Here is a 24,177-nt window from a genome sequence, read left to right as displayed (position 1 = left end):
TATAAAAATTCTAGGTCAAGTTTTCCTTGAAAATATTTTTTAAGATTTGTGTGCATTCATGCGTGCACGTGTGTGTGCATGTGTGCGTGCGTGCGTGCATGTGTGTGTTTAATACCCTGAAGTACAGCGTGCTCTAATGTTTCTTTCCAGGTGATTTTAGTCTAGGTGACTTTCTACTGTGTAGCTATGATTAGAACACTTTATCCCCATAGAAATAAAGATAATTATTGAGTATGAAAAAAGTTGCGCAAACATGGGAGGAGGAACTAAAGAGCCTAGCATTGATGTAAATCACACGCAACAATGCGCACTAAAGCAAGCTTTACTTGGCAGCAGAGTTAGTATTTCAGTGAATTAAACAAAAGGGAAAAAACAATGTAGGCATAGGACCTGGAGCAAGGACTCATCGACTTTCAGATGATGAGTTACGGAAGATGACAGGTTAACAAAGGCTTTGTTATTTTTTTTTTTTTTTTTTTTTTATTAACTTGAGTATTTCTTATATACATTTCGAGTGTTATTCCCTTTCCCGGTTTCCGGGCAAACATCCCCCTCCCCCCTCCCCTTCCTTATGGGTGTTCCCCTCCCAACCCTCCCCCCATTGCCGCCCTCCCCCCATAGACTAGTTCACTGTGGGTTCAGTCTTAGCAGGACCCAGGGCTTCCCCTTCCACTGGTGCTCTTACTAGGATATTCATTGCTACCTATGGGGTCAGAGTCCAGGGTCAGTCCATGTATAGTCTTTAGGTAGTGGCTTAGTCCCTGGAAGCTCTGGTTGCTTGACATTGTTGTACTTTTGGGGTCTCGAGCCCCTTCAAGCTCTTCCAGTTCTTTCTCTGATTCCTTCAATAGGGGACCTATTCTCAGTTCAGTGGTTTGCTGCTGGCATTCGCCTCTATATTTGCTGTATTCTGGCTGTGTCTCTCAGGAGCGATCTACATCCGGCTCCTGTCGGTCTGCACTTCTTTGCTTCATCCATCTTGTCTAATTGGGTGGCTGTATATGTATGGGCCACATGTGGGGCAGGCTCTGAATGGGTGTTCCTTCAGTCTCTGTTTTAATCTTTGCCTCTCCCTTCCCTGCCAAGGGTATTCTTTTTCCTCATTTAAAGAAGGAGTGAAGCATTCACATTTTGATCATCCATCTTGAGTTTCGTTTGTTCTAGGGATCTAGGGTAATTCAAGCATTTGGGCTAATAGCCACTTATCAATGAGTGCATACCATGTATGTCTTTCTGTGATTGGGTTAGCTCACTCAGGATGATATTTTCCAGTTCCAACCATTTGCCTACGAATTTCATAAAGTCGTTGTTTTTGATAGCTGAGTAATATTCCATTGTGTAGATGTACCACATTTTCTGTATCCATTCCTCTGTTGAAGGGCATCTGGGTTCTTTCCAGCTTCTGGCTATTATAAATAAGGCTGCGATGAACATAGTGGAGCACGTGTCTCTTTTATATGTTGAGGCATCTGTTGGGTATATGCCCAAGAGAGGTATAGCTGGATCATCAGGCAGTTCAATGTCCAATTTTCTGAGGAACCTCCAGACTGATTTCCAGAATGGTTTTACCAGTCTGCAATCCCACCAACAATGGAGGAGTGTTCCTCTTTCTCCACATCCTCGCCAGCATCTGCTGTCACCTGAGTTTTTGATCTTAGCCAATCGCACTGGTGTGAGGTGAAATCTCAGGGTTGTTTTGATTTGCATTTCCCTTATGACTAAAGATGTTGAACATTTCTTTAGGTGTTTTTCAGCCATTCGGCATTCCTCAGCTGTGAATTCTTTGTTTAGCTCTGAACCCCATTTTTTAATAGGGTTATTTGTTTCCCTGCGGTCTAACTTCTTGAGTTCTTTGTATATTTTGGAAATAAGGCCTCTATCTGTTGTAGGATTGGTAAAGATCTTTTCCCAATCTGTTGGTTGCCGTTTTGTCCTAACCACAGTGTCCTTTGCCTTACAGAAGCTTTGCAGTTTTATGAGATCCCATTTGTCGATTCTTGATCTTAGAGCATAAGCCATTGGTGTTTTGTTCAGGAAATTTTTTCCAGTGCCCATGTGTTCCAGATGCTTCCCTAGTTTTTCTTCTATTAGTTTGAGTGTGTCTGGTTTGATGTGGAGGTCCTTGATCCACTTGGACTTAAGCTTTGTACAGGGTGATAAGCATGGATCGATCTGCATTCTTCTACATGTTGCCCTCCAGTTGAACCAGCACCATTTGCTGAAAATACTATCTTTTTTCCATTGGATGGTTTTGGCTCCTTTGTCAAAAATCAAGTGACCATAGGTGTGTGGGTTCATTTCTGGGTCTTCAATTCTATTCCATTGGTCTATCTGTCTGTCTCTGTACCAATACCATGCAGTTTTTATCACTATTGCTCTGTAATACTGCTTGAGTTCAGGGATAGTGATTCCCCCTGAAGTCCTTTTATTGTTGAGGATAGCTTTAGCTATCCTGGGTTTTTTGTTATTCCAGATGAATTTGCAAATTGTTCTGTCTAACTCTTTGAAGAATTGGATTGGTATTTTGATGGGGATTGCATTGAATCTGTAGATTGCTTTTGGTAAAATGGCCATTTTTACCATATTAATCCTGCCAATCCATGAGCATGGGAGATCTTTCCATCTTCTGAGGTCTTCTTCAATTTCTTTCCTCAGTGTCTTGAAGTTCTTATTGTACAGATCTTTTACTTGCTTGGTTAAAGTCACACCGAGGTACTTTATATTATTTGGGTCTATTATGAAGGGTGTCGTTTCCCTAATTTCTTTCTCGGCTTGTTTCTCTTTTGTATAGAGGAAGGCAACTGATTTATTTGAGTTAATTTTATACCCAGCCACTTTGCTGAAGTTGTTTATCAGCTTTAGTAGTTCTCTGGTGGAACTTTTGGGATCACTTAAATATACTATCATGTCATCTGCAAATAGTGATATTTTGACCTCTTCTTTTCCGATCTGTATCCCTTTGATCTCCTTTTGTTGTCTGATTGCTCTGGCTAGAACTTCAAGAACTATATTGAATAAGTAGGGAGAGAGTGGGCAGCCTTGTCTAGTCCCTGATTTTAGTGGGATTGCTTCAAGTTTCTCTCCATTTAGTTTAATGTTAGCAACTGGTTTGCTGTATATGGCTTTTACTATGTTTAGGTATGGGCCTTGAATTCCTATTCTTTCCAGGACTTTTATCATGAAGGGGTGTTGAATTTTGTCAAATGCTTTCTCAGCATCTAATGAAATGATCATGTGGTTCTGTTCTTTCAGTTTGTTTATATAATGGATCACGTTGATGGTTTTCCGTATATTAAACCATCCCTGCATGCCTGGGATGAAGCCTACTTGATCATGGTGGATGATTGTTTTGATGTGCTCTTGAATTCGGTTTGCCAGAATTTTATTGAGTATTTTTGCGTCGATATTCATAAGGGAAATTGGTCTGAAGTTCTCTTTCTTTGTTGTGTCTTTGTGTGGTTTAGGTATAAGAGTAATTGTGGCTTCGTAGAAGGAATTCGGTAGGGCTCCATCTGTTTCAATTTTGTGGAATAGTTTGGATAATATTGGTATGAGGTCTTCTATGAAGGTTTGATAGAATTCTGCACTAAACCCGTCTGGACCTGGGCTCTTTTTGGTTGGGAGACCTTTAATGACTGCTTCTATTTCCTTAGGAGTTATGGGGTTGTTTAACTGGTTTATCTGTTCCTGATTTAACTTCGATACCTGGTATCTGTCTAGGAAATTGTCCATTTCCTGAAGATTTTCAAATTTTGTTGAATATAGGTTTTTATAGTAAGATCTGATGATTTTTTGAATTTCCTCCGAATCTGTAGTTATGTCTCCCTTTTCATTTCTGATTTTGTTAATTTGGACACACTCTCTGTGTCCTCTCGTTAGTCTGGCTAAGGGTTTATCTATCTTGTTGATTTTCTCAAAGAACCAACTTTTGGTTCTGTTGATTCTTTCTATGGTCCTTTTTGTTTCTACTTGGTTGATTTCAGCTCTGAGTTTGATTATTTCCTGCCTTCTACTCCTCCTGGGTGTATTTGCTTCTTTTTGTTCTAGAGCTTTTAGGTGTGCTGTCAAGCTGCTGACATATGCTCTTTCCTGTTTCTTTCTGCAGGCACTCAGCGCTATGAGTTTTCCTCTTAGCACAGCTTTCATTGTGTCCCATAAGTTTGAGTATGTTGTATCTTCATTTTCATTAAATTCTAAAAAGTTTTTAATTTCTTTCTTTATTTCTTCCTTGACCAGGTTATCATTGAGTAGAGCATTGTTCAATTTCCACGTATATGTGGGCATTCTTCCCTTATTGTTATTGAAGACCAGTTTTAGGCCGTGGTGGTCCGATAGCACGCATGGGATTATTTCTATCTTTCTGTACCTGTTGAGGCCCGTTTTTTGACCAATTATATGGTCAATTTTGGAGAAAGTACCATGAGGAGCTGAGAAGAAGGTATATCCTTTTGCTTTAGGATAGAATGTTCTATAAATATCCGTTAAGTCCATTTGGCTCATGACTTCTCTTAGTCTGTCTACATCACTGTTTAATTTCTGTTTCCATGATCTGTCCATTGATGAGAGTGGGGTGTTGAAATCTCCCACTATTATTGTGTGAGGTGCAATGTGTGTTTTGAGCTTTAGTAAGGTTTCTTTTACATATGTAGGTGCCCTTGTATTTGGGGCATAGATATTTAGGATTGAGAGTTCATCTTGGTTGATTTTTCCTTTGATGAATATGAAGTGTCCTTCCTTATCTTTTTTGATGACTTTTAGTTGGAAATTGATTTTATTTGATATTAGAATGGCTACTCCAGCTTGCTTCTTCTGACCATTTGCTTGGAAAGTTGTTTTCCAGCCTTTCACTCTGAGGTAGTGTCTGTCTTTGTCTCTGAGGTGTGTTTCCTGTAGGCAGCAGAATGCAGGGTCCTCGTTGTGTATCCAGTTTGTTAATCTATGTCTTTTTATTGGGGAGTTGAGGCCATTGATATTGAGAGATATTAAGGAATAGTGATTATTGTTTCCCGTTATATTCATATTTGATGTAAGGTTATGTTTGTGTGCTTTCATTCTCTTTGTTTTGTTGCCAAGACGATTAGTTTCTTGCTTCTTCTAGGGTATAGCTTGCCTCCTTATGTTGGGCTTTACCATTTATTATCCTTTGTAGTGCTGGATTTGTAGAAAGATATTGTGTAAATTTGGTTTTGTCATGGAATATCTTGGTTTCTCCATCAATGTTAATTGAGAGTTTTGCTGGATACAGTAATCTGGGCTGGCATTTGTGTTCTCTTAGGGTCTGTATAACATCAGTCCAGGATCTTCTGGCCTTCATAGTTTCTGGCGAGAAGTCTGGTGTGATTCTGATAGGTCTCCCTTTATATGTTACTTGACCTTTTTCCCTTACTGCTTTTAATATTCTTTCTTTATTTTGTGCGTTTGGTGTTTTGACAATTATGTGACGGGAGGTGTTTCTTTTCTGGTCCAATCTATTTGGAGTTCTGTAGGCTTCCTGTATGTCTATGGGTATCTCTTTTTTTAGGTTAGGGAAGTTTTCTTCTATGATTTTGTTGAAGATATTTACTGGTCCTTTGAGCTGGGAGTCTTCACTCTCTTCTATACCTATTATCCTTAGGTTTGATCTTCTCATTGAGTCCTGGATTTCCTGTATGTTTTGGACCAGTAGCTTTTTCCGCTTTACATTATCTTTGACAGTTGAGTCAATGATTTCTATGGAATCTTCTGCTCCTGAGATTCTCTCTTCCATCTCTTGTATTCTGTTGGTGAAGCTTGTATCTACAGCTCCTTGTCTCTTCTTTTGGTTTTCTATATCCAGGGTTGTTTCCATGTGTTCTTTCTTGATTGCTTCTATTTCCATTTTTAATTCCTTCAACTGTTTGATTGTGTTTTCCTGGAATTCTTTCAGGGATTTTTGCGATTCCTCTCTGTAGGCTTCTACTTGTTTATTAATGTTTTCCTGTGCTTCCCTAAGTGTGTTCAGGTCTTTCCTGAAGTCCTCCAGCATCATGATCAAAAATGATTTTGAAACTAGATCTTGCTTTTCTGGTGTGTTTGGATATTCCATGTTTGTTTTGGTGGGAGAATTGGGCTCCGATGATGGCATGTAGTCTTGGTTTCTGTTGCTTGGGTTCCTGCGCTTGCCTCTCGCCATCAGATTATCTCTAGTGTTACTTTGTTCTGCTATTTCTGACAGTGGCTAGACTGTCCTATAAGCCTGTGTGTCAGGAGTGCTGTAGACCTGTTTTCCTCTCTTTCAGTCAGTTATGGGGACAGAGTGTTCTGCTTTCGGGCGTGTAGTTTTTCCTCTCTACAGGTCTTCAGCTGTTCCTGTGGGCCTGTGTCTTGAGTTCACCAGGCAGCTTTCTTGCAGCAGAAAATTTGGTCTTACCTGTGGTCCCGAGGCTCAGGTTTGCTCGTGGGGTGCTGTCCAGGGGCTCTCTGCAGCGGCAGCAACCAGGAAGACCTGTGCCGCCCCTTCCGGGAGCTTCAGTGCACCAGGGTTCCAGATGGTCTTTGGCTTTTTCCTCTGGCGTCCGAGATGTGTGTGCAGGGAGCAGTCTCTTCTGGTTTCCCAGGCCTGTCTGCCTCTCTGAAGGTTTAGCTCTCCCTCCCACGGGATTTGGGTGCAGAGAACTGTTTATCCGGTCTGTTTCCTTCAGGGTCCGGCGGTGTCTCCGGCAGGGGTCCTGCCGCTCCTGGGCCCTCCCCCACGGGAGCCCAGAGGCCTTATACAGTTTCCTCTTGGGCCAGGGATGTGGGCAGGGGTGAGCAGTGTTGGTGGTCTCTTCCGCTCTGCAGCCTCAGGAGTGCCCACCTGACCAGGCGGTTGGGTCTCTCTCTCACCGGGTCTGGGAGCAGAGAGCTGCTGCGGGCCGGGATCCGCGGGTGTGGGACTTCCGGTAAACACAGAACGTGCCCGGTTCTAGAGAAATTCTGCTTCCGTGTGTCCCAAGCTCACCAGGCAGCTTTCTTGCAGCAGAAAATTTGGTCTTACCTGTGGTCCCGAGGCTCAGGTTTGCTCGTGGGGTGCTGTCCAGGGGCTCTCTGCAGCGGCAGCAACCAGGAAGACCTGTGCCGCCCCTTCCGGGAGCTTCAGTGCACCAGGGTTCCAGATGGTCTTTGGCTTTTTCCTCTGGCGTCCGAGATGTGTGTGCAGGGAGCAGTCTCTTCTGGTTTCCCAGGCCTGTCTGCCTCTCTGAAGGTTTAGCTCTCCCTCCCACGGGATTTGGGTGCAGAGAACTGTTTATCCAGTCTGTTTCCTTCAGGGTCCGGCGGTGTCTGTGGCAGGGGTCCTGCCGCTCCTGGGCCCTCCCCCACGGGAGCCCAGAGGCCTTATACAGTTTCCTCTTGGGCCAGGGATGTGGGCAGGGGTGAGCAGTGTTGGTGGTCTCTTCCGCTCTGCAGCCTCAGGAGTGCCCACCTGACCAGGCGGTTGGGTCTCTCTCTCACCGGGTCTGGGAGCAGAGAGCTGCTGCGGGCCGGGAACAAAGGCTTTGTTAAATGGTTCATTGTGTACTTGGTGAATGACAGAATGGTGGCTGCACAGGGTTGTCTAGTTCTCTTAGGTCCACTGAAAAAAATCTATTGAAGAATCTATTTTCAACTGGTATCCCTTAACGAAATTGGGTTGTTCTGGCTAGTTTTATGCCATCTCCATACAAGCTAGAGTCATCAGAGAGAGGGGAGCCTCACCTGAGAAATGCCTCCAAAAAATCAGGCTGTAGGTAAGCTGTAGGGCATTTTTAAATTAATGATTAATGGTGGAGAACTGAGAACTTATGGGTGGTGCCATCCCTGGGCTGGTGGTCCGGGGTTCTGTAAGAAAGCAGGTTGAGAGAGTCATCAAAAACAAGCCAGTAAGCAGCACCCCCCATGGTCTCTGCATCAGCTCCTGCCTGCAGGCCCTTGTCCTGCTTCAGTTCTTGTCCTGATTTCCTTGGAACCATAAGCTAAATAAACCCTTTCCTCCCCAAGTTTCTTTGGAGTTTTATCACAGTGAGAGTCTCATCACCCTACGACACATGTCTATTACGTTGTGTTTGTTACATAGATTATTGGATAAAGAAGTACTCAGAGGGTTTCAGTCATACCCAATTGTGGTATAGTTCCCATTAGTGTGATGCCAGTTGAGTGACACTGTACTAAGAATAATACCTCTTTCTCTCCCCCACCTCCCCTCACTTCCTTTCCACCTCTGACCCCATCTTTCCCTGTCTTTCTTTTTTATGCAGATGCCAAACTCAGGACCTTGGACACACTAGGCAAATACTGTACTCTAAAAGCTATTTGGCAAAAACACAACAACCAGAAGTCTAAATTTTAGATCTGGAGAGATTCTCAGCAGATTAAGAGCACTTGCTGGTCTTGCAGAAGACCCTAGTTCGGTTCTTAGTACTCATATGTGGTGGTTCTTAACCACCTGCAACCCAACTCCAGGAGGTCTAATGTTCTCTTCTTATCTCTGCAGGTATATATGTACACACACACACACACACACACACACACACACACACATACACACACACACACGAAGTGGTATTTTATGGTTTCTTTGGAAACTCAGTTATGTCATATGATGTTTTGTTGGGGAAGATAGGTGAAAGGATGTTTTGCTGAAGCAAGCACATGAGAGGACATACGATGTTTAGAAAGAATAGAAATATGACCCCACAGCCAGTGGGAGGAGTCTCTGGCATTGGTTCACCTTACATCTTGTTGCTGATCTTTGCTTGTCATGACTTTGTAGACAGAAACTCACCAAAGAACTTTTCATGATATTCTGGGGGCTGCTTGCTGCTTGCTGCTTCCATGGACTCAGATGAACTGGTGAGGTCTTGAAGAACTTTAGACAAAATCCAAGCTTACATGCATGCATACAAACAAACAACATGCAGGCAAAGCACTCATACACATAAAATAAAATAGGAAAAAATTTTAAAGTCTAAATTTTCTTTGTCAGGTCACCTTATCTATAGAACATAGTTTCCTATTTATAAGGTGACCTGAAGTACTAACTTGTCCTTCCTTTGCAAAACAAAGGAAGAAAAAGTGAAGAGCTAAGTACTTCTTGTTTTGAGGCAGGGTCTCTCTCCTTACACACTAGTTTCCTGCCAAGTCTCCTGCCTGTGCTCCCGTGTCACCCTGGGAAAGCTGAGATTACAGCTGTGCATCACTACATCCAAGGGCTGAAGTCAGCTCATCAGACTTGTATGGCTTTTGCCTGCAGAACCGACTCCCAGTCCCTAGGCGTCATCGTCTTTAAAAGTGAACGAGTAGTTTGCACTGGTTGGCTCACCTTTGCATTCATTCCCCTGCCCGGCCTTGAATGCTTTCCAAGGCAAAACCACCATTGGCTTTTTTGGTGGCTGGATCAGAAAGATCCAATGGCAGTGTGGTTCAGCAGACACCATTTGAACATGAAGCAGAATGGTTGAAATATTCCCAGAAGGGAAGTATTTAGCATTCATATTTACAGAAAATAGATGCTTCTTGTGGTTGGAGAGATGGGTCAGCAGTTAAGAGCACTGGCTGCTCTTCTAGGGGACCTGGGTTCAATTCCCAGCAACTACATGACAACTCGCAACTGTCTGTAACTCCAGTTCCAGGGAATTTAACATGCTCGCACAGACATACATGCTGGAAAAACACCAATGCAAATAAATCATAAACTTCATTAAAACTTTGAGGTTTTTTTTTCTTTTATGTAATTTAACCATCATTTCTCCACTGTGAACTTTGTAAATATCAAACTGTTGTAAAGGTTGAAGGGCTTCAATAGAGTGGCAAAAGGCAAATAAGAAACAAGGTTTTGGCCTGAGGGAATGACCGGATAAACAGTTCTCTGCACCCGAATCCCGTGGGAGGGAAAGCTAAACCTTCAGAGAGGCAGATACGCCTGGGAAACCAGAAGAGTCTACACTCGGCCCACATCTCTGACTCCATAGGAAAACACCAAACGCTATCTGGAACCCTGGTACTCGGAAGCTCCCGGAAAGGGCAGGATCTTCCTGAATGCCTCCGCCTTGGAGAGCTCATAAGCAACACCCCACGAGCAAACTTGAGCCTCGGGACCACAGGTAAGACAAACCTTCCAGCTCCAACTGACCTGCCTGGTGAACTCAAGACACAGGCCCACAGGAACAGCTGAAGACCTGTAGATAGGAAAAACTACACGCCCGAGAGCAGAACACTCTGTCCCCATAACTGGCTGAAAGAAAACAGGAAAACAGGTCTACAGCACTCCTGACACACAGGCTTATAGGACAGTCTAGCCAGTGTCAGAAATAGCAGAACAAAGTAACACTAGAGATAATCTGATGGCGAGAGGTAAGCGCAGGTACCCAAACAACAGAAACCAAGACTACATGGCATCATTGGAGCCCAATTCTCCCACCAAAGCAATCACAGAATATTGAAACACACGAGAAAAGCAAGATCTAGTTTCAAAATCATATTTGATCATGATGCTGGAGGACTTCAAGAAAGACATGAAGAACTCCCTTACAGAAACACAGGAAAACATAAATAAATAGTAGAAGTCTACAGAGAGGAATCACAAAAATCCCTGAAAGAATTCCAGGAAAATATAAACAAACAAATAGAAGCCTATAGAGAGGAATCACAAAAATCCCTGAAAGAATTCCAGGAAAACACAATCAAACAATTGAAGGAATTAAAAATGGAAATAGAAGCAATCAAGAAAGAACACATGGAAACAACCCTGGATATAGAAAACCAAAGGAAGAGACAAGGAGCCGTAGATACAAGCATCACAAACAGAATACAAGATATAGAAGAGAATCTCAGGAGCAGAAGATTCCATAGAAATCATCGACTCAACAGTCAAAGATAATGTAAAACGGAAAAAGCTACTGGTCCAAAACATACAGGAAATCCAGGACTCAATGAGAAGATCAAACCTAAGGATAATAGGTATAGAAGAGAGTGAAGACTCCCGGCTCAAAGGACCAGTAAATATATTCAACAAAATCATAGAAGAAAACGTCCCTAACCTAAAAAAAGAGATACCCGTAGGCATACAAGAAGCCTACAGAACTCCAAATAGATTGGACCAGAAAAGAAACACCTCCCGACACATAATAGTCAAAACACCAAATGCACAAAATAAAGAAAGAATACTAAAAGCAGTAAGGGAAAAAGGTCAAGTAACATATAAAGGCAGACCTATCAGAATCACACCAGACTTCTCGCCAGAGACTATGAAAGCCAGAAGATCCTGTACAGATGTCATACAGACCCTAAGAGAACACAAATGCCATCCCAGGTTACTGTATCCTGCAAAACTCTCTTTTTTTTTTTTGTTCTTTTTTTCGGAGCTGGGAACCGAACCCAGGGCCTTGCGCTTCCTAGGTAAGCGCTCTACCACTGAGCTAAATCCCCAACCCTTGCAAAACTTTCAATTAACATACATGGATAAACCAAGATATTCCATGACAAAACCAAATTTACACAATATCTTTCTACAAATCCAGCACTACAAAGGATAATAAATGGTAAAGCACAACATAAGGAGGCAAGCTACACCCTAGAAAAAGCAAGAAACTAATCGTCTTGGCAACAAAACAAAGAGAAGAAAAGCACAGAAACATAACCTCACATCCAAATATGAATATACCAGGAAGCAATAATCACTATTCCTTAATATCTCTCAACATCAATGGTCTCAATTCCCCAATAAAAAGACATAGATTAACAAACTGGATATGCAATGAGGACCCTGCATTCTGCTGCCTACAGGAAACACACCTCAGAGACAAAGACAGACACTACCTCAGAGTGAAAGGCTGGAAAACAACTTTCCAAGCAAATGGTCAGAAGAAGCAAGCTGGAGTAGCCATTCTAATATCAAATAAAATCCATTTTCAACTAAAAGTCATCAAAAAAGATAAGGAAGGACACTTCATATTCATCAAAGGAAAAATCCACCAAGATGAACTCTCAATCCTAAATATCTATGCCCCAAATACAAGGGCAACTACATACGTAAAAGAAATCTTACTAAAGCTCAAAACACACATTGCACCTCACACAATAATAGTAGGAGATTTCAACACCCCACTCTCATCAATGGACAGATCATTGAAACAGAAATTAAACAGAGAATTAGACAGACTAAGAGAAGTCATGAGCCAAATGGACTTAACAGATATTTATAAAACATTCTACCCTAAAGCAAAAGGATATACCTTCTTCTCAGCTCCTCATGGTACTTTCTCCAAAATTGACCATATAATTGGTCAAAAAACGGGCCTCAACAGGTACAGAAAGTTAGAAATAATCCCATGCATGCTATCGGACCACCACGGCCTAAAACTGGTCTTCAATAACAATAAGGGAAGAATGCCCACATATACGTGGAAATTAAACAATGCTCTACTCAATGATAACCTAGTCAAGGAAGAAATAAAGAAAGAAATTAAAAACTTCTTAGAATTTAATGAAAATGAAGGTACAACATACCCAAACTTATGGGACACAATGAAAGCTGTGCTAAGAGGAAAACTCATAGCGCTGAGTGCCTGCAGAAAGAAACAGGAAAGAGCATATGTCAGCAGCTTGACAGCAAACCTAAAAGCTCTAGAACAAAAAGAAGCAAACACACCCAGGAGGAGTAGAAGACAGGAAATAATCAAACTCAGAGCTGAAATCAACCAAGTAGAAACAAAAAGGACCATAGAAAGAATCAACAGAACCAAAAGTTGGTTCTTTGAGAAAATCAACAAGATAGATAAACCCTTAGCCAGACTAACGAGAGAACACATAGAGTGTGTACAAATTAACAAAATCAGAAATGAAAAGGGAGACATAACTACAGATTCAGAGGAAATTCAAAAAATCATCAGATCTTACTATAAAAACCTATATTCAACAAAACTTGAAAATCTTCAGGAAATGGACAATTTCCTAGACAGATACCAGGTACCGAAGTTAAATCAGGAACAGATAAACCAGGTAAACAACCCCATAACTCCTAAGGAAATAGAAGCAGTCATTAAAGGTCTCCCAACCAAAAAGAGCCCAGGTCCAGACGGGTTTAGTGCAGAATTCTATAAGACCTTCATAGAAGACCTCATACCAATATTATCCAAACTATTCCACAAAATTGAAACACATGGATCACTACCGAATTCCTTCTATGAAGCCACAATTACTCTTATACCTAAACCACGCAAAGACCCAACAAAGAAAGAGAACTTCAGACCAATTTCCCTTATGAATATCAACGCAAAAATACTCAATAAAATTCTGGCAAACCGAATCCAAGAGCCCATCAAAACAATCATCCACCATGATCAAGTAGGCTTCATCCCAGGCATGCAGGGATGGTTTAATATACGGAAAACCATCAACGTGATCCATTATATAAACAAACTGAAAGAACAGAACCACATGATCATTTCATTAGATGCTGAGAAAGCATTTGACAAAATTCAACACCCCTTCATGATAAAAGTCATGGAAAGAATAGGAATTCAAGGCCCATACCTAAACATAGTAAAAGCCATATACAGCAAACCAGTTGCTAACATTAAACTAAATGGAGAGAAACTTGAAGCAATCCCACTAAAATCAGGGACTAGACAAGGCTGCCCACTCTCTCCCTTATTCAATATAGTTCTTGAAGTTCTAGCCAGAGCAATCAGACAACAAAAGGAAGTCAAGGGGATACAGATCGGAAAAGAAGAAGTCAAAATATCACTATTTGCAGATGATATGATAGTATATTTAACTGATCCCAAAAGTTCCACCAGAGAACTACTAAAGCTGATAAACAACTTCAGCAAAGTGGCTGGGTATAAAATTAACTCAAATAAATCAGTAGCCTTCCTCTACACAAAAGAGAAACAAGCCGAGAAAGAAATTACGGAAGCGACACCCTTCATAATAGACCCAAATAATATAAAGTACCTCGGTGTGACTTTAACCAAGCAAGTAAAAGATCTGTACAATAAGAACTTCAAGACACTGAGGAAAGAAATTGAAGAAGACCTCAGAAGATGGAAAGATCTCCCATGCTCATGGATTGGCAGGATTAATATAGTAAAAATGGCCATTTTACCAAAAGCAATCTACAGATTCAATGCAATCCCCATCAAAATACCAATCCAATTCTTCAAAGAGTTAGACAGAACAATTTGCAAATTCATCTGGAATAACAAAAAACCCAGGATAGCTAAAGCTATCCTCAACAATAAAAGGACTTCAGGGGGAATCACTATCCCTGAACTCAAGCAGTATTACAGAGCAATAGTGATAAAAACTGCATGGTATTGGTACAGAGACAGACAGATAGACCAATGGAATAGAATTGAAGACCCAGAAATGAACCCACACACATATGGTCACTTGATTTTTGACAAAGGAGCCAAAACCATCCAATGGAAAAAAGATAGCATTTTCAGCAAATGGTGCTGGTTCAACTGGAGGGCAACATGTAGAAGAATGCAGAGCGATCCATGCTTATCACCCTGTACAAAGCTTAAGTCCAAGTGGATCAAGGACCTCCACATCAAACCAGACACACTCAAACTAATAGAAGAAAAACTAGGGAAGCATCTGGAACACATGGGCACTGGAAAAAATTTCCTGAACAAAACACCAATGGCTTATGCTCTAAGATCAAGAATCGACAAATGGGATCTCATAAAACTGCAAAGCTTCTGTAAGGCAAAGGACACTGTGGTTAGGACAAAATGGCAACCAACAGATTGGGAAAAGATCTTTAACAATCCTACAACAGATAGAGGCCTTATATCCAAAATATACAAAGAACTCAAGAAGTTAGACCGCAGGGAGACAAATAAGCCTATTAAAAAATGGGGTTCAGAGCTAAACAAAGAATTCACAGCTGAGGAATGCCGAATGGCTGAGAAACACCTAAATGTTCAACATCTTTAGTCATAAGCGAAATGCAAATCAAAACAACCCTGAGATTTCACCTCACGCCAGTGAGAATGGCTAAGATCAAAACCTCAGGTGACAGCAAATGCTGGCGAGGATGCAGAGAAAGAGGAACACTCCTCCATTGTTGGTGGGATTGCAGACTGGTACAACTATTCTGGAAATCAGTCTGGAGGTTCCTCAGAAAATTGGACATTGAACTGCCTGAGGATCCAGCTATACCTCTCTTGGGCATATACCCAAAAGATGCCCCAACATATAAAAAAGACACGTGCTCCACTATGTTCATCGCAGCCTTATTTATAATAGCCAGAAGCTGGAAAGAACCCAGATGCCCTTCAACAGAGGAATGGATACAGAAAATGTGGTACATCTACACAATGGAATATTACTCAGCTATCAAAAACAACGAGTCTATGAAATTCGTAGGCAAATGGTTGGAACTGGAAAATATCATCCTGAGTGAGTTAACCCAATCACAGAAAGACATACATGGTATGCACTCATTGATAAGTGGCTATTAGCCCAAATGCTTGAATTACCCTAGATGCCTAGAATAAATGAAACTCAAGACGGATGATTAAAATGTGAATGCTTCACTCCTTCTTTAAAAGGGGAACAAGAATACCCTTGGCAGAGAATAGAGAGGCAAAGATTAAAACAGAGACTGAAGGAACACCCATTCAGAGCCTGCCCCACATGTGGCCCATACATATACAGCCACCCAATTAGACAAGATGGATGAAGCAAAGAAGTGCAGACCGACAGGAGCCAGATGTAGATCGCTCCTGAGAGACACAGCCAGAATACAGCAAATACAGAGGCGAATGCCAGAAGCAAACCACTGAACTGAGAATAGGACCCCCGTTGAAGGAATCAGAGAAAGAACTGGAAGAGCTTGAAGGGGCTCAAGACCCCATATGTACAACAATGCCAAGCAACCAGAGCTTCCAGGGACTAAGCCACTACCTAAAGAGTATACATGGACTGACCCTGGACTCTGACCTCATAGGTAGCAATGAATATCCTAGTAAGAGCACCAGTGGAAGGGGAAGCCCTGGGTCCTGCTAAGACTGAACCCCCAGTGAACTAGACTTTTGGGGGAGGGCGGCAATGGGGGGAGGGGAGGAGGGGAACACCCATAAGGAAGGGGAGGGGGGAGGGGGATGTTTGCCCGGAAACCGGGAAAGGGAATAACACTTGAAATGTATATAAGAAATACTCAAGTTAATAAAAAAAATAAAAGAAATGCAGGGACAAAGATAGAACAGAGACTGAAGGAATAACTGACCAATAACTGGCCCAAATTGAGACCCATCCCGTGGGCAAGCATCAATCCTGACATGATTAATAAATACTCTGTTCTGCTTGCAGATAGGAGCCTAGCATCACTGTCCTCTGAGAGACTCCACCCAGCAGCTGACTCAGACAGATGCAGAGACCCACAGTCAAACATTAGAGCTGGGAGTTTCTTATGGAAGAGTTGAGGGAAGGACTGAGGGATACACAGGAAGACCAACAGAGTTAACTAACCTGGACCTTTGGGGCTCTCACAGACTGAACCACCAACCAAAGAGCACATACACGGGCTGGACCTAGGCCTTCCTGCACATATGTAGCAGATGTGTAGTTGGGTAGTTCAGTCTTCATGGGAGTCCACCAAAACCTGGAGCAGAGGCTCTCCCTAAATCTGTTGCCTGTCTATGGAATTCGTTCCCCAACTGGTCTGCCTTGTTTGACCTTAGTGGGAGAGAATGCATCTAGCTCTGCAGAGACCTGATGTGCCAGGGTTGGGGGATACCTACAGGGGGCCCTACCCTCTCAGGGAAAGGGGAGAGGGAGGGGAGAGACTCCATGGGGGTGGAGCTGGGAGGAAGCAATTGGGTTGTAGAATGAATGAATGAATAAATGAATGAATAATAAATATTCAAAAAAAGACACGTGCTCCACTATGTTCATAGCAGCCTTATTTATTCTTTTTTTTTTTTTTCGGAGCTGGGGACCAAACCCAGGGCCTTGCGCTTCCTAGGCAAGCGCTCTACCACTGAGCTAAATCCCCAACCGGCAGCCTTATTTATAATAGCCAGAAGCTTGGAAAACCCCAGATGCCTTCAACAGAGGAATGGATACAGAAAATGTGGTACATCTACACAATGGAATATTACTCAGCTATGAAAAACAATGACTTTATGAAATTCATAGGCTAATGGATGGAACTGGAAAATATCATCCTGAGTGAGGTAACCCAATCACAGAAAAACACACATGGTATATACTTATTGATAAGTGGCTATTAGCCCAAATGCTTGAATTACCCTAGATTCATAGAACACATGAACTCAAGACGGATGATCAAAATGTGAATGCTTCACTCCTTCTTTAAAAGGGGAACAAGAATACCCTTGGCAGGGAATAGAGAGGCAAAGATTAAAACAGACACAGAAGGAACACCCATTCAGAGCCGGCCCCACATGTGGCCTATACATATACAGCCACCCAATTAGACAATATTGATGAAGCAAAGAAGTGCAGGCTGACAGGAGCCGGATGTAGATCGCTCCTGAGAGACACAGCCAGAATACAGCAAATACAGAGGCGAATGCCAGCAGCAAACCACTGAACTGAGAACAGGACCCCCATTGAAGGAATCAGAGAAAGAACTGGAAGAGCTTAAAGGGGCTTGAGACCCCATATGAACAACAATGCCAAGCAACCAGAGCTTCCAGGGACTAAGCCACTACCTAAACACTATACATGGACTGACCCTGGACTCTGACCTCATAGGTAGCAGTGAATATACTAGTAAGATCACCAGTGGAAGGGGAAGCCCTGGGTTCTACTAAGACTGAACCCCCAGTGAATGTGATTGTTGAGGGGGAGGGTGGCAATTTGGAGAGGATGGGGAGGGGAACACCCATACAGAAGGGGAGGGGGAGAGGTTAGGGGGATGGTGGCCTGGAAACCGGGAAAGGAAATAACACTCGAAATGTAAATAAGAAATACTCAATTTAATAAAGCCAAAAAAAAAGTAAAAAAAAAAAAAAAGATGAAGAAGCCAAGTCTTTAGGAGGTGGGAGAGTTTGTCAGTTTTGATAGCCATGTGAAAAAAAGGCTCATTTCTCCCAGGGCCAATGTCTCTTCAGTGGACTCTGCAGGGTTTCCTTAGATGCCTGCATCTGTTCTTTTGAGACAGGCAGGGTCTCTCTAGTCAGGGTGACCTTAGCTCACTCACTGTAGTCACTCTAGTTTTACACTCATGGCAGTTACAGATGAGAGCCACCATACCAGCTCCTGTATTGGGTTTTTGTCTTATTAAAAAATAAGTACTTTTTCTCCTTGTTCCTTTGGTTATTGTGGGCAGTTTTCAATGTTGCATTTTACACACTAGTTTTGTTAGAACTGTTTTGGATGTAGGAGAGTGACTCTGGGACAGCCGAGACACTTTGGAGTGAGTGTACTTCGGTTAATGAAGCCTGGTTGTTAGGTTGTAGATACTCCAGGGATTTCGGATCATCCTTTGGAGGATCGGAACACCATTGAGATGCAGGCCATCACAGCCCTGGCCCAGTTCTGTATGTGTTGGATTTGTCTGAGCAGTGTGGACATGGGTTGAAGGAGCAATTAGAACTCTTCCAGAATATCAGACCCCTGTTTATCAACAAGGTAAGTGTGCTAACTAATGCTTAATTTACGTAGTAGCACCTTCTCACTCATAGGTAATGGGTTCCAAGACCACTGAAGCCATTCTATGTTCATTCACCACAGATGTTAGTGATGTGACAACTTACATAAACCTGGTTGCCTGGTAGCACAGACAGTAGTAAGCCAGACAAAGGGATGATCTGTGTCCTGGTGGGAATGCAGCACTAAGACAAGACTTCATTGCACTGCTTAGGATGGAGCACATTTTATTTACAAGTTGTTTATTTATAGAACTTTCCACTTGGTGTTTTATACCAGTAATTGATTTCAGCTTGGGTCAGAGAAATGGCAGGAAGCAAAGGCATGGACAAGGAGAGGGACTACATGATTCTATACATTATTCTATACATTATCCTATACATGATTCTATACATGATTCTATACATTATTCTATACATGATTCTATACATGATTCTACACGTGATTCTATACATGATTCTATACATGATTCTATACATGATTCTATACATGATTCTATAGTGTAAAAGTAGTAACTTCTTTTCTTCCTTGCTAGCCTCTTATTGTTGTACCAAACAAATGTGATGTGAAGAGAATAGCTGACTTTCTGAAGGAGATCAGGTAAGTCACTGATACATTAATTATGTATACTTTCTTTTAAAGTAGCTGTGAGTCCTTAGACCGTCCTTTAGAAAGATTTTTAGTGCTCCCAGATCAGGTTTCTATTCGAGAACTAAGATGATCCTCAGTGGTTTAGTGGTAGGACATTAAAGCTGGAGTGTAGGTTCCTGACTCCTGCTCTGTGTCCAGTCTGTAGGAACGCCTGTGTTCTGGGGTTGCTACACTAAACCACTGGGAAATGTGCTTCCCTAGAAAAGGACTGCTTTTAAATTGGTACCCAAGGGGAAGCCAGGTACCTCAAGTCATGTGTACTTTTATCTTTTCCAGGCCTTAGGCTATGAAATGTTCTAGGGAAGTATTTCCCACAAGTTTCTCTTTAGAACGAGTGTAAATATGGCTTACTTTATTACATAGTGGAATCTGTAGCTAAGTAAGTTTGCAAGTGAGTAAGGGAGAACACCTTCTAAGTTCAGTGTCTGCCAGCATTATCCATGAGGTAGGCTGCATTGGTAGTCAAAAATTTTCAAACAGTTTAACCCTTTTAGTAGACAGTTTTCAGGATAAATGCTTTGAGAGACAGGTACTTGAACAGTGCTCTCACTGCCATCCCTGAGTAGAAGTTCCCTTCATGTTTACCTGTAGCTTGTCAGAAATTAATACCCTAGGGCTCATAGACTCCTCATCCAACCCCCTGGGGTATGGAGCAGTATGAGTTTGCACAGGTGACAAGTGCACACTGAAAGAGCTGTCTGGATATATCTTTATATCTTTTGTCATGTTTAAACCAAGGTGGATGGTTCCTGAGTGGAAGGGACTTCTGTCCATGGGAAGCATTAGTTTGTCCTAAGTTGTCTTCTTAGGGCAGAACACAGCAAGTTTGGGGTTTTTTTTTTTCAACTACTTACTTATTTAAAGACAGGACTAATGTAGGTTAGGATGGCCTTGAACTCTTTATCCTCCCGTCTGCTCATTCCAGCTGGCAGGATCGTATATTCTTTAAATTACTAATTATCTAACTGATGTCAGAGAATCAGTTTATTTTAAAAAGCAGAGAAACAAAAACTCTTTATATCTTATAAATAATCTTAATTTGTCAGTCCATATGGCATTGAAGAGAGGAGGAGGCGGGAAGGGAGTGGGTAGAGCCAGGAAGGCTTACAAGTGAAACAAACTGGTCAGGTGCTCAGGCTTTGGGGTCAGCTCAGGTCCAGCTTTACTACTCAGCAATGTGGTAGGAAAGGGAGTCACCCTGCGGAGCCCCACATGTCTGGCTAGTGAAGGTACTGCCTGGATAATTGGTCACTGACCAGCTGTTAGTAGAGAGCTGACATCACTGTAGGTTATCTTTCTGGTCTCTGATTCTCTCTAGTGAAAACAGTGCCTACCCAGCAGTCGTTGGTGTTACAGGAATTGGGAAGTGGATGCTGTAGAAATGTACAGCTTGCTTAGGGCTTGCACTGTAGAGCCTGTCCTTCAACATTGGTGTGTTGTCACATCGTAGTAACAGTCAACAGTTATCACATGACTGGGGGCTCAGTGACTGCCTTACACCCTGGGTCACAGTGACTGCCTTACACCCTGGGTCACAGTGACTGTTTTACACCCCGGGTCATTCGTTGTTAAGTGACAGGATTTGTGCTCAGAGACCCTAGCTTTCGCTGAAATCATGCTCTACACCCTTGATAATAGAAGTTGACCTTGTTCATGGGAACTTTTAGTGTCTATTAGAAGTTGGTCCCCCGTCTCTAAGCTAGAGAGAGGTTTGTAGTTGTAAACATTTGAGAAGAGCATATTGCGTCCCTTCTTTAGAGTCTTAGTGATTCACAAAATGAAACAGCAAATATTTTTGTATTTTCTGAAGAATTCTCTTGGGCTATTATAGCAGAAACTTTAAAATAAGGAATAGCATTGAAAACGTCTTTTGAAAAGTTGGTCCTGTCTTCATGAGGAACTGTGCTTCAGAAATCCCAGCAGGGAGACTGAGGCAGAAGCTAGCTTGTATTACATGGTGTATGTGTTCTAGGCCAGCCTGAACTACGAATCCAGGGTCTGCCTTCTTAAAACAAAACAATAAAAGTTGGTCATCCTCTTCTTTTGCATTTTTCCTCCTGAGAAATTGCATCTTGAGTTTGTGGATATAGGTCAGTGGGAGCTTGCTTGTAGCTGAGTTTAACCCCTAGTGCTGGGAGTTGGGGAGTAGGGGAAATCTTACAGAGTATTCCACAGAGCTTCTGACTTTGATTCGGTTTGATTCTGTGGGGGTTTGTTTGTTTGTTTAATTTTTGAGGCAACATTTTTCTCTGTAGCTTTGACTGTCGTAGAGCCTCACTTTAAACCAGGCTGGCCTTGAACTCAGAGATCCATCTGGCTCTGCTGTTCCACTTATGTATTTATTTATTTATTTTTAATTATATAAGATTGTTGTAGAAATTAACTTAAAACTGTTCTTAGAGTTAAAAACAAATCATAGTTGTTGAGCAAATAGTGTTTGCAACCTCCATTCACAAAACATTAATGCATGTTGCCCTTCTTTTCTTTGTATTCCAGAAAATATTTCTAGACTTGCAGGCTGAAGGATTTCCTGTCATCGAGACCAGCACCCTGACTGAGGAAGGTGTCATTCAAGTTAAAACGGAGGTTGGTGCTTTCTTAACTCAGGGCTAGTGTTTTTGTCTGAGAACGGTCAGTTATGGGAAACTGTTTGCATTTTGGGAATTACTAACACTGGAAATAATTTAGGTTGGGTTTTTGTTTTTGTGTTTGTTTTTGTTTTCCTTGAATACGATTAGTTGTTTAAATTGTTAGGTGAACCTTTGGGGAACCTAGTTACCTGCTGAAAGAAAATATGTAGGAAGTTCCATACTGGGTTGTGAACCTGTGGATGAGTGGAGGACTTGATTCTTCCTTGCAGTGTGAGGCTGGGGACTGGCCTCAATGGCTTTGTGACTCTTATTTTTCTACTTTCTTAGGCTTGTGATAGGCTTTTGGCTCACCGAGTAGAAACGAAAATGAAAGGAAATAAAGTGAATGAGGTTCTGAACAGATTGCACTTAGCTGTGCCCAACAAGAGAGATGACAAGGTAAGGCAAGGCCGCCCTTCTTCGCAGGCTTCAGTTTGTGTTGCTGTGCTGGGCCGGTGGCCGCTTGGCACGTGCCTCTTCCTGGTGTTGCCCAGAGTCACACTCGGGTTTCACTTTTTCATTCCTGGTGAAGTCACACGTGCCTGTGGGAGGGATGAAGTAAAGAAGAGTTCTGTGCACCTACTTCTCCCTGTCACAGTCTGCGTTGTAACTTGTTGTTTGTCCCTTAGAAGTAGCTTGGGTGCAATTGTCACACGTCCCCATCCCCCCTGTTTTTTAAATTGAGCCAGTGGAAGCATATTTTTATGTTTTTCTGCCATTATAAGCAGTCTACATCTTTATAGATGTGTTCCTACAAATAAATCTGTATTTTAGGATATAAGTTCCTAAAAGTTGTTTTCTTTATCACTTTTTTCCTTGCCTGCTTTGTAAATATGTACACAGTGTGCATTCCTGGTGTCTGTGGAGGTCCAGAGACAGCATCAGATCCCCTGAAGTCATAGTTAGCGGTGAGCCGCTTGACTCCTGAGTCCTGTGAACTGAACTAGGTCCTCCGCAGGAACAACCTGCAGATTTTCTTAACCACTGAACTATCTCTCCAGCCCCTCTTTATTTTATTGTTGTTTTTAAACATCTCAAAAACCCTGCACATTTTCATTACATTAGCATTAGTGCTCTTTCGTAGTTATTAGATTGTGGGTTCTAGAGAACTGGCGACATTATTTCTAAAATACTTTAGTGTCATTTTTCTCTGTATTTTCATATTTTTGTTTCTGTTTGCTTTCTTTTTTCTTCTGAATAGAGTTTTGTGTGTGCTCAATTTAGTTTTTCCTGAGGGAGGTGTGGTTTACTACTTGTTTCATGGAGTGGTCATTGTTCTCAACTAATTAATGAATTTAATGCTGTTGAATTCTAAACATACTTAGGTTTATGTCTGTTTCTCATTCTACTGTTTTCCTGTGTGTTTTTCTTATAAGTTTTATGATAATTTTTGTTTTTTTTTTCCAAATGAACTATAGAATCAATTTTGGTGGTTGCCTGGTCTCTTTTACCTACCTCACTCCCCAGAATGCACTTTATTTTAATTGGTGTGGGTTGTTTTGTGTTTCCCTTGCAGACTGCCTTTGTGTGTGTGTGTGTGTTTGGTTCCTTTAAGTTTCTTTCATACTCGGGAAGGCATTTCACATACTTTAAACAATGTCTTCTTAGGAGAGACCCCCTTTAATCCCAGAAGGAGTGGTAGCTTGTCGGAAGAGAATGGAGATCGCAGAGCCCAAGAAGAAGAGGGTAGGTTACTGGACCTCTTTGTCCGAGTTTCTTATGAACAGGGACAGAAGGCCTGCCTATGCACCAGAAAAAGTGATGCTGGGTGGTGGTCTTAGCCATGTGAAGCCTCCTTGGTACAGGAGATGCAAATTGAGTGTGCCCAGGGTTTGGCCCTGTAAGATTCAGGGACACAGTGGTGAATCCTTAGCATATGATTGACTGGAGCTTTTCAGTTGATGTCGTAGTTCAGTGAACAAAGTCCATGAGACACGTAGTCCCCAGGTGGGCAAAACAGCCCTCCTGATAAACATAGATGTGCAAAAGGTCAGAGGCTGCTTCATCGGGAAGGAGGCTGCAAAGCATCTGGGGACATAAAGCTAAGTCAAACTTTTGGGGCTTTCTTTTCAGGAATGAGATCTTGAGTTGGAAATGGGAGATGATTATATTTTGGATCTTCAGAATAAGTAAGGTGTTCTGGAGTGTCAGTTGTATGAAAAGTGTTTCAGAAAAGAAAGGAACTCAGTGAGTGAAAGTCTTCCAGTGAGTTTATTGGTTTATAAACTTTTACTTTTTTCTTTTTTTTTTAATATTTATTTATTATATATGAGTCCACTCAAGATGTCCTCAC

The 24,177-nt window shown here is 42.0% G+C and overlaps 1 pseudogene across 1 annotated transcript in view; it reads left to right on the top strand.

Annotated features, from left to right (window-relative positions):
- The first annotated feature begins 253 nt into the window (after positions 1–253).
- LOC148000247 (GTP-binding protein 4-like) overlaps positions 254–24,177 on the top strand; it is a 31,296-nt pseudogene continuing 7,372 nt past the window's right edge. The window contains exons 1-7 of the transcript XR_015641988.1: positions 254–337; positions 18,407–18,585; positions 19,139–19,203; positions 21,751–21,840; positions 22,173–22,283; positions 23,493–23,570; positions 23,958–24,018. The product of XR_015641988.1 is annotated as a GTP-binding protein 4-like (transcript). The remainder of the gene's footprint in view (positions 338–18,406; positions 18,586–19,138; positions 19,204–21,750; positions 21,841–22,172; positions 22,284–23,492; positions 23,571–23,957; positions 24,019–24,177) is intronic.

The sequence above is a fragment of the Rattus norvegicus genome, chromosome 17 (genome assembly GCF_021556685.1).
Source record: "Rattus norvegicus strain SHRSP/BbbUtx chromosome 17, alternate assembly SHRSP_T2T, whole genome shotgun sequence".
NCBI classification, from domain to species: Eukaryota; Metazoa; Chordata; class Mammalia; order Rodentia; family Muridae; genus Rattus; species Rattus norvegicus.
Note: the sequence above shows the minus strand (reverse complement) of the source record. Positions and strands in the feature narration are given on the sequence as shown.